The 12,017-nt window shown below is 38.7% G+C and overlaps 1 protein-coding gene across 3 annotated transcripts in view; it reads left to right on the top strand.

Annotated features, from left to right (window-relative positions):
* Rala (Ras-like protein A) overlaps positions 1-12,017 on the top strand; it is a 106,891-nt gene that overhangs the window by 74,624 nt on the left and 20,250 nt on the right. The gene's annotated exons all lie outside the window — the stretch shown is intronic.

Below are 12,017 nucleotides of genomic sequence, written 5' to 3' on the forward strand. Positions count from 1 at the left end.
GGTATGGTTGCTATCCGATTGTTATTTATGAAATTTCTTAAAATTACCTCTATTAAATGTTTATTTTTCTGATAATGTGTTAAAAACATTCGCATAATGATTCACACCCCTTTAACTTAATACCTCATTGACATTATTCATCATTCGTCATTCATTACACCCCCCGTTCCGCAATTTTCCCTCCCAATTTGCCATGTCGTACAGTTATACTTTGTGTATTGCATTTGCTTTCTCTCATGAGTTGTTTGTGCTTCTAAATGAATGATACTTTATTTCAGGGTTAAATAATTACTGATAAATACAAACTCAAAAAATTGCTAACAAAAACGTTTGTATTGTTTGAAAATTTGAATTTGAATACCATGAGCACGCGACCACAACTGGATGGATATGATATCAGTGAAAAGGCAAAACATATTATTTTTTTAATTTGGAAGTGAATCATAGCACTTATTCAAACTATGCCCGCCAGAGAGACTCCTGACCATATCTTGTTTCGTCCTTTGATATGTGTTTTCAGTCTTGAAATGAATTACAAATATACTGCATATGTTCTCACCAAATTGCTTGAAATTTAAAGTACATTGTTATCGCTTTGATCATAGTCTCGGACTATGGTCATTTGTTTTTTAGGGAACACTATGTTCGTGCTTTTTTTCTGACAACAGCGTAGCTTAAGAACCTTTGTTTCAGGTGACTGTTTGGTCAATATTCCTAAAGGCAATATATATATACAACATGGCATTAGGGAAATATGTAGCTTCCTTACTAAATGCATCTAAATTACACAAACACGCTATTCTCTGAATTTTGTCTAGTACGTGAATTTTGTCTACTGCTGAAATTTCGGAAAGCAGACCCTATATCATTACAGGTCTAACCACTCAGCTAAAGGAATTACAATATCACCTTATGATAATCTTACGTCCTTCCTTTTCAGTACATTACTAGTTCTGCCTTTTCAGGTTTTACCCATTTCTACGTGAACTAGATGACGTTCTGTATGATTTCTCTAATTGTATCTGAAACATTTCTCCTGACTGCTAGGGCAACTTCATCTGTATATGCTGAATCTTTTATCCTTTACTTTTTTAAGTACAGCAATAACTGTTTATAGTAACATTCCAAAGTAGAATCAATAGAGCTTCGCCTTGAGGAGTTCGGTTAAGTTTCGAGCTTCGATTATCCAAAAAGGTTGGCCATGCCTAAATTCCCATCAAGTCCTATGTGGACTATTCTTAATTTTGTTCTCTAAGCTGATTCGCAATGTCCCTCATGCAGATGATGGGAATTGTGTTATCTTCCGTGTAATCTTTTATTGATATTGAATCTTTGGATGGGGGTATAATAAATGTGTCATTCCGGCTCTTGTTTCGATATAGTCGCCATAAAAACCGATTCACTAGAGCTCAGGAGGAGTGGGACGCTTACAAGATGAATCTGTGAGGATACAAGCGAGAACTGAGAAGGGCTTAGCACAAATCTTGGAATGATTATTGTAGCAGTATTGGGCTTCCGGACTACGGAAGGTACTAGCATCCACTAACTCCGCTCTATGTTTCATTAAAACATCGGAGCACAAAAAAAAATTTCCAATTAGAGTCTTAATTGAGTTTTAAAAAATATTCAATTAATTGAAACCAAAATCAATCACAAAAATTAATATGTTAGGTTATGTGGCAGCCCGATGTATCAGGCTCACTTAGACTATTCAGTCCATTGTGATACCACAGTGGTGAACTTCTCTCTTATCACTGAGAGCTGCCTGATTCCATGTTAAGCTCAATGACAAGGGACCTCCTTTTTATAGCCGAGTCCGAACGGCGTTCCACATTCCAGTGAAACCAATTAGAGAAGCTTCGAAACCCTCAGAAATGTCACCAGCATTACTGAGGTTACATGCTGCGTGAGAAGGCTGTTATGATGGCAAATGTTCGATGGGAGAATTGCAAGGGTTGTAACGACACCAAGCAAATATGTCCCCATTTCAACTTAAACCGCACACTAGATATGCTAATGTTCTCGAGACGTCAGATATCACTCCTGATATCTGCTATAACGGGTCGCTGCCTGATAGGCGATTTTGCAAAAACTATTGGCGCGAAGTATAATGACTATTGTATGAGCTGTCATGATGCGGAGGAAAAAGAATCAATTAAACACCTCTTGTGTGAGTGTCCTGCATTTTGTGTAAAGCGCAAGCAACTTTTAGGAGCATATAGCTTCAGATTACTGGCGGATCTGGAAAACGTTAACTTAAGCAGTCTGCTAATGTTCTTGGAACAATCTGGTTGGTTCAACAAAGAAAAATAATCAAGAAGGTTCAGCGGTTAAAACTAGAAGTGCCCATATGTAATAGGTACTTTTAGTTAATGTGGTATCACAATGGACTGAATAGTCTAAGTGAGCCTGAATCTTAATCGGGCTGCCACTTTAACCTAACCTAACCTAACCTTACTGAGGTGGGATAATCCACCGCTGAAAAACTTTTTGGTGTTCGGTCGTAGCAGGAATCGATCCCACGACCTTGTGTATGCAAGGCGGGCATGCTCACCATTGCACCGCGGTGGTTCCCACACCCACAAAAATCACAAAAATTAATAGTATCAATTAATTTTTTAATTGGATCAGAAAATTTTTAATTGACTTTCAATTAATTTTTTAACTGGTACTATCATTTCTGTGATTGAAGACATTTGACTTAAAAAATTAATTGGATCAAATCACGAAGATTGAAGACAAAAAATATTTTTTTGTGTGCAATTGGACAACGTCCAGTTAGGAGGCGCTAGATGTACTATTGGACACACATTTTCCTGGAAATCAGACGGTTGAACTATGCTCTGGCGGTGCCACAGAGGCTCAGCGATCATTTCCTATCGAGGAAATTGTATCCCAAAATATAATAAAATGGGCTTTAAATAGTTTTGGACTAATTAAATCCCCCGGACCTGATGGAATTACTCCGGCGGGGTTACAAGCAGTGACTGACAGAATTATCCCTTGGTTGTCGGCAATATATAACAGGTTGGCTGATAAGTCCCCGGTGTAACAAAGAAAAACACATTTTTTTGTCAAAATTCGTTTTTATTATTCAACATAGTTCCCTTCAAGAGCGATACAACGATTACAACTACCTTCCAATCTTTTGATACCATTTTGGTAGTACTCCTTCGGTTTTGCCTCAAAATAGGCCTCAGTTTCGGCGATCACCTCTTTATTACAGCCAAATTTTTTCCCTGCGAGCATCCTTTTGAGGTCTGAGAACAAGAAAAGGTCGCTGGGGCCAGATGTGGAGAATACGGTGAGTCTTTCCACGCTTCGGAGACGGTTCACCGGTCGCTGTCCACTCAGCCGACTGTCGATTGGACTCAGGAGTGTAGTGATGGAGCCATGTTTAATCCATTGTCACATATCGACGGAAAAACTCGGGTGTATTACGAGTTAATAGCTGCAAACACCGCTCAGAATCATCAACACGTTGTTGTTTTTGGTCAAATGTGAGCTTGCACAGAGCTTCCACATATCCAAATATTGATTAATGATATGACCAACACGTTCCTTTGATATCTTTAAGGCCTCTGCTATATCGATCAACTTCATTTTACGGTCATTCAAAATCATTTTGTGGATTTTTTTTGATGTTTTCGTCGATAACCACCTCTTTCGGGCGTCCACTGCGTTCACCGTCATCCGTGCTCATTTCACCACGCTTGAATTTTGCATACCAATCAATTATTGTTGATTTCCCTGGGGCAGAGTCCGGAAACTCATTATCAAGCCAAGTGTTTGCTTCCACCGTATTTTTTCCCTTCAGAAAACAGTATTTTATCAAAACACGAAATTCCTTTTTTCCATTTTTTTCACAATAACAAAAGTTGCTTCACAAAAGACGCTCTATCTCACAAACTAATTGACTTACAGACGTCAAATTTTGACACGAATCATTTGAAGGTTGGTACTACATAAAAATAATATGCATTTAATACTGGCGACGCCATCTATGTGTCAGACCGGGGACTTATCAGCCAACCTGTTAAAGAATATATCAACATAGTATATATACCAGGAAAGTGGAGAGAAACGAAAGTCGTTTTCGTACCTAAAGCGGGAAAAGCCTCTTACTCGAGGGCGAAGGATTTCCAACCAATTAGCTTATCCCCATTTCTTCTAAAGACTCTGGAGAGGCTGATAGATTAAAGATTGCTCTTGAAACGACAACATGCTTACGCGAAGAGCAGGTCTAATGAGACCGCATTGCATGAACTAGTCAGCTTTATTGAAAGCTCACTATCTGTCAATGAATACACAATTGTGGCTTTTCTAGACATCGAAGGGGCATTCAATAACGTCCGAGCTTGATATTAAATGGACTGACAACTCTGAATGTTGAACAAGAAATTCATAGGCTGCTGGAAGAACTTCTAAGGAAAAGACGTATTTCAGCCACATTAGGACAAACCAACATTCAAAGATATGTAAACAGATGCACTCCGCAAGGAGGAGTTTTATCACCGCTTCTTTGGAATCTTATGGTTTCCCTAGGAAAAGAAAGGATAAAAGTGGTGGCATATGAAGATGATGTGGCTGTAGCAGTCAGGGGAAAATTCCCATCCACAATCAGAGATAGTATACACAGAGCCCTCCGGATGACTGAGAAATGGGCGAAGGAAAATGGTCTATGGGATAAATCCTACAAAGGTGGCATATGAAGATGATGTGGTTCTAGCAGTCACGGGAAAATTCCCATCCACAATCAGAGATAGTATACACAGAGCCCTCCGGATGACTGAGAAATGGGCGAAGGAAAATGGTCTATGGGATAAATCCTACAAAGACAGAACTAGTCATGTACTGCAATGAACGCAAAATTCTCACGGTTAAGCCCTTCTTAGGTGGTATTGAATTTCCCTTTGGTGAGAGTGCAAAACACTTTGGAGTTATAGTGGACAGGAACTTTAAGCTGAATATTGAAGAAAGGACGAGAAAAGCCACGGTAGCTTTGTACTCGTGCAAAAATCCAATAGGAAAAAAAGTGAGGACTAAAACGGAAAATTGTGCATTGATTGTACACTGCAGTGGTTAGACCTATAATGCTATACGGTGTTGTGGTCTGGTGGCCGGCACTTCAGCAGCCGACAAATTTAGATAAAGTTCAGCGAATGGCGTGTTTGTGTATCTTAGACGCATTCAGTAAGACAGGAACTGATTTCCTTGAGGTCACGTTGCATCTATTACCTTTAGACATATTAGCCAAACAGTTAACTGCAACAACGGCTGGCGGTACGGTTACGTGAGCTATTCCTGTGGCCGGAAAAAAAGCACGGTCACAGTTCGGTCCTCAAGATAATGCCAGACGTGCCAAAGGTAGTTGATTACTCTGGCGAAACCGCTTTTCGACAAAACAAATATATACGGCCGTAAGTTCGGCCAGGACGAAACTTATGTACCCTCCACCATGGATTGCGTAGAAACTTCTACTGAAGACTGTCATCCACAATCGAATTACTTGGGTTGCGGTAACACTTGCCGATGGCAAGGTATCTTAAATCTTCCTAACACCGTCTTCTAAATTACAATGTAGTCCATACGTAGTATATATTAAACTAAAAAAGGCCGATTAAATACGTATATAACTAAGTTTAAAGTTTCTATAGAAATAAAATTTTGACAACATTTTCTATAGAAGTAAAATTTGGAATAAATTTCTATAGAAATAAAATTTTGACAAAATTTTCTATAGAAATAAAATTTTTACAAAATTTTCTATAGAAATAAAATTTTGACAAAATTTTCTATAGAAATAACATTTTGATAATGTTTTCCATAAAAATAAAATTTTGGTAGATTATTTTTGGCTCGAGTGACAACCATGAATATGAACCGATATGGACCCATTTTTGTGTGATTGGGGATCGGCTATATATAACATAGACCGATATGGACCAATTTTGGCATGGATATTAGCGGCCTTATACTAACACCACGTTGCAAATTTCAACCGGATCGAATGAATTTTGCTCCTCCAAGAGGCTCCGGAGATCAAATCTGGGGAACGGTTTATATGGGGGCTATATATAATTATGGACCGATATGGACCAATTCTTGCGTGTTTGTTAGAGACCACATTCTAACACCATGTTCCAAATTTCAACCGGATCGGGTGAATTTTGCTCCTCCAAGAGGCTCCGGAGGACAAATCTGGGAATCGATTAATATGGGGGCTATATATAAATATGGACCGATATAGACCAATTTTTGCATGGTCATTAGAGAACATATACCAACACCATGTACCAAATTTCAGCCGGATCGGATGAAATTTTCGTTTCTTATAGGCTCTGCAAGCCAAATCGAGGGATCGGTTTATATGGGGGCTATATATAATTATGGACCGATGTGGGCCAATTTTTGCATGGTTGTTAGAGACCATATAATAACACCATGTACCAAATTTCAGCCGGATCGGATGATAGACCTGGAACTTCCAATAGCGAAAAGATTACCTAATCAACGTAGTATCTTTCAGGCTGAAATATTAGCGAATTGACCGAGTAGTAATGTTCCAACAAATGTTGGCATTAATATACACTCAGACAGTCAACCTGCAATAAAATCCTTGGACTCCTTAACTCGTAAACTGCCATCAGCTGTCGCAAATGTCTCAATGAGATGGCTGAGCGGTACAATATTCGCCTAATATGGGTACCTGGCCACTGGAACACACCAGGGATCTGCGAAGCAGATTTTGCTCTTGAAGTGATCATATTCCTTCTCTGCGTGCAGTAATAGACAGTTTAGGGAAGTAAACCGGTCTATGTGCTATAGCAAATTTTATTGGCATACTTTCAGGCCGAACAAATATGGGTACCTGACCTCTGGAACATACCAGGGAACTGCGAAGCAGATTTTGCTCTTGAAACATGTATGAAGTGATCATATTTCTTCTCTGCGTGCAGTAATAAACAGTTTAGGGAAGTAAGCCGGTCTATGTGATATAACAAATTTTATTGGCATACTTTCAGGCCAAACCCATACCCACCTGAAAACATTGTGATAATAATATTTGAAGAGAAAGTCATCTATCATATCAGTAATTTTATATCAAGAAATCCTTCTTCAGTTTTAAATGGTTTTTATAATTTAAATTTTAAGCTTTTTGTTGTACAGTTTTTTCAGTGTACTAAACAGGAATTCGCAGTCCATTTTAATAGACAGCCGAATTTTTAATTAAAAGACTCACACGTGTTGACAATTTGGACAAAGTTATTGCGATAAAACATCGCTATGAATTTAATCGACAAAACTTATACCCAGAATCAATATTTCTTCTTCCACTCATCGTGTCACAACACCCAAAAGAACGAATAGCTCAAAACCGTTAAATAGCATACCATTTCACTTAATGAGTTGACTTACGTATGCGGAAGTTTGTAACAAACAAAATAGGAATTCTGCATGCCAAGTATGTAACCCTTATACCTACAGAGAAACTAAGTCAATGGTTTTTTGTAACGTGAAATGGATGGATATCCAGTATGGCGACGTCGTCTTTGGTGATGACGATGACGACAACGATGATGATGTCTGCTAGAAGTTGGCGTGCTATGTTTACATTAATTTTCATAGTTGCTCCCTTAAGTCTGCGATAGAGTTTATTGTCGCCTCTCAATGAATTCCACCTCCACCTACTCCACACCCAAGTCAAGTTATCATAGTATTCCCTAACAGTTATCCACGTAAATTTCATATTTCCAATGGACCTGGTAGAATAGTTTATGTGCGCCCTCCTTTAGTTGGGCTTTATGAGGCACTTATTAGAAGTCGTAAAAAAAACTGGGTAAATGAGGACACACATTGTAATGGATTCTAAAAATTTCGTGTATACCTGTGTGAACGAAGGAAAATTATATTTAATATTTTCCTAAGTCAAACATATTATGATAGACAATATTTTATGTTTATATTAAGTAATGAAACAGTTATACATTTATTTTTTAGTACTTAACCTAACCCTTTGAATTTTTCTACGTGCTTGGAGAAGAAACTAGATTCTGGAGTAGATATTGGAATCAGATTGAGAAAATTATTACCAAAATGTTTCCGAAAGGCAGGCCAATTAAAAATTCTTCGTCCTGAAGCATACACGCAAACAAATAACTCTTTCCTCGCAAACGAAATTTTAGACAAACAAATGTCGTTTCCCATTTGTTTTTCGATGTAAGGAAGGATGTTTCGAAGAAAAGTATATAATTTCTGTGAAAAACATTGATTCTTTTACCGGATGTCGGGAGTTTAATGAAGACACGTCCACTCGCAACAGATGTATAAAATTTTCCAGCTGATTGTATCTCTTCCCTCAGATACTTCTCACTCCAACGAGGTTTATTTAGTTCTTAGCACCTTTTTTATACCCTGCACCACTACTGTGGTACAGGGTATAATAAGTTTGTGCATTTGTATGTAACGCCAAGAAAGAGTAATCATAGACCGACCCTTTAGTATACGGATCGGCTTAGAATTAAATTCTGAGTCGATTTAGCGATGTCCGTCTGTCTTTTGTTGATGTATTTTTGTGTGCAAAGTACAGCTCGCAGTTTTAGTCCGATTGTCCTAAAATTTGGTATAGGGTCCTGTTTCGGCTCAAAGACGATCCCTATTGATTTTGGAAAAAATCGGTTCAGATTTAGATATAGCTGCCATATATATTTTTCACCGATCTGGTCATAATTGGCGTGTATATCAACCGATCTTCCTTAAATTCCGTATATCCGAATATTTTATGGGTCTCGAAAAACTTGCAAAATATCAGCCAAATCGGTTCAGATTTAGATATAGCTCCCATATATAGCTTTCGCCCGATTTACACTAATTTGTCCACAGAGGCCAATTTTTAACTCCGATTTAGTTGAAATTTTGCACAGGGAGTAGAATTAGCATTGCAACTATGCGTGCCAAATTTGGTTGAAATCGGTTCAGATTTGGATATATCTCCCATATATAGCTTTCGCCCGATTTACACTCATATGACCACAGAGGCCAATTTTTAACTCCCATTTAGTTGAAATTTTGCACAGGGAGTAGAATTAGCATTGTAACTATGCGTGCCAAATTTGGTTGAAATCGGTTCAGATTTGGATATATCTCCCATATATAGCTTTCGCCCGATTTACACTCTTATGACCACAGAGGCAAATTTTTAACTCCGATTTAGTTGACATTTTGCACAGGGAGTAGAATTAGCATTGTAACTATGCGTGCCAAATTTGGGTGAAATCGGTTCAGATTTGGATATATCTCCCATATATAGCTTTCGACCGATTTACACTCATATGACCACAGAGGCCAATTTTTTGCTCCGATTTAAAGGGTGATTCTTTTGAGGTTAGGATTTTCATGCATTAGTATTTGACAGACCACGTGGGATTTCAGACATGGTGTCAAAGAGAAAGATGCTCAGTATGCTTTGACATTTCATCATGAATAGACTTACGATCTGCCACAACGTCGAATTTTCAGTGAATGGGCCCTAGAAAAGTTGGCAGAAAATCCGCTTTTTTATCGACAAATTTTGTTCAGCGATGAGGCTCATTTCTGGTTGAATGGCTACGTAAATAAGCAAAATTGCCGCATTTGGAGTGAAGAGCAACCAGAAGCCGTTCAAGAACTGCCCATGCATCCCGAAAAATGCACTGTTTGGTGTGGTTTGTACGCTGGTGGAATCATTGGACCGTATTTTTTCAAAGATGCTGTTGGACGCAACGTTACGGTGAATGGCGATCGCTATCGTTCGATGCTAACAAACTTTTTGTTGCCAAAAATGGAAGAACTGAACTTGGTTGACATGTGGTTTCAACAAGATGGCGCTACATGCCACACAGCTCACGATTCTATGGCCATTTTGAGGGAAAACTTCGGAGAACAATTCATCTCAAGAAATGGACCGGTAAGTTGGCCACCAAGATCATGCGATTTGACGCCTTTAGACTATTTTTTGTGGGGCTACGTCAAGTCTAAAGTCTACAGAAATAAGCCAGCAACTGTTCCAGCTTTGGAAGACAACATTTCCGAAGAAATTCGGGCTATTCCGGCCGAAATGCTCGAAAAAGTTGCCCAAAATTGGACTTTCCGAATGGACCACCTAAGACGCAGCCGCGGTCAACATTTAAATGAAATTATCTTCAAAAAGTAAATGTCATGGACCAATCTAACGTTTCAACTAAAGAACCGATGAGATTTTGCAAATTTTATGCGTTTTTTTTTTAAAAAAAAGTTATCAAGCTCTTAACAAATCACCCTTTAGTTGAAATTTTGCACAGGGAGTAGAATTAGCATTGTAGCTATGCGTGCCAAATTTGGTTGAAATCGGTTCAGATTTAGATATATCTCCCATATATAGCTTTCGCCCGATTTACACTCATATGACCACAGAGGCCAATTTTTAACTCCGATTTAGTTGAAATTTTGCACAGAGAGTAGAATTAGCATTGCTGCTATGCGTGCCAAATTTGGTTGAAATCGGTTCAGATTTAGATATAGCTTCCATATATATGTTTTTCTGATTTCGACAAAAATGGTCAAAATACCAACAATTTTCTTGTAAAATCGCCACTGCTTAGTCGAAAAGTTGTAAAAATGACTCTAATTTTCCTAAATTTCTAATACATATATATCGAGCGATAAATCATAAATAAACTTTTGCAAAGATTCCTTAAAATTGCTTCAGATTTAAATGTTTCCCATATTATACCCACCACCATAGGATGGGGGGTATATTAACTTTGTCATTCCGTTTGTAACACATCGAAATATTGCTCTAAGACCCCATAAAGTATATATATTCTGGGTCGTGGTGAAATTCTGAGTCGATCTGAGCATGTCCGTCCGTCCGTCCGTCCGTCCGTCCGTCCGTCTGTTGAAATCACGCTAACTTCCGAACGAAACAAGCTATCGACTTGAAACTTGGCACAAGTAGTTGTTATTGATGTAGGTCGGATGGTATTGCAAATGGGCCATATCGGTCCACTTTTACGTATAGCCCCCATATAAACGGACCCCAAAATTTGGCTTGCGAGGCCTCTAAGAGAAGCAAATTCCATCTAATCCGGCTGAAATTTGGTACATGGTGTTAGTATATGGTCTCTAACAACCATGCAAAAATTGGTCCACATCGGTCCATAATTATATATAGCCCCCATATAAACCGATCCCCCGATTTGGCTTGCGAGGCCCCTAAGAGAAGCAAATTTCATCCGATCCGGCTGAAATGTGGTACATCGTGTCAGTGTATGGTCTCTAACAACCATGCAAAAATTGGTCCACATCGGTCCATAATTATATATAGCCCCCATATAAACCGATCCCCCGATTTGGCTTGCGAGGCCTCTAAGAGAAGGAAATTTCATCCGATCCGGCTGAAATTTGGTACATGGTGTTAGTATATGGTATCTAACAACCATGCAAAAATTGCTCGACATCGGTCCATAATTATATATAGCCCCCATATAAACCGATCCCCCGATTTGGCTTGCGAGGCCGCTAAGAGAAGCAAATTTCATCCGATCCGGCTGAATGTTAGTATATGGTCTACAACCACCATGCAAAAATTGGTCCACATCGGTTCATAATTATATATAACCTCCATATAAACCGATCACCAGATTTGACTTCCGGAACCTATTGACTTCCGGAAATTCATCTGATTCAGTTGAAATTTGGTATGTGGTGTTAATATATGGCCTCAAACTCCCATGCAAAAATTGGTCCATATCGGTCCATAATTATATATAGTCCCCATATAAACCGATCCCCAGATTTGACCTCCAGAGCCCCTTGGAAGAGCAAAATTCTTGCCATTCGGTTGAAATTTGGTACGTGATGTTAGTATATGGTATCCAGCAACCATGCAGGAATTGGTTCCTATCAGTCCATAATTATATATAGCTCCCATATAAACCGATCCCCAGATTTGACCTCCGGTGCCTTTTGGAGAAGCAAAATTCATCCGATCTGCTTGA

This window comes from Haematobia irritans, chromosome 3 (genome assembly GCF_050003625.1).
Source record: "Haematobia irritans isolate KBUSLIRL chromosome 3, ASM5000362v1, whole genome shotgun sequence".
NCBI classification, from domain to species: Eukaryota; Metazoa; Arthropoda; class Insecta; order Diptera; family Muscidae; genus Haematobia; species Haematobia irritans.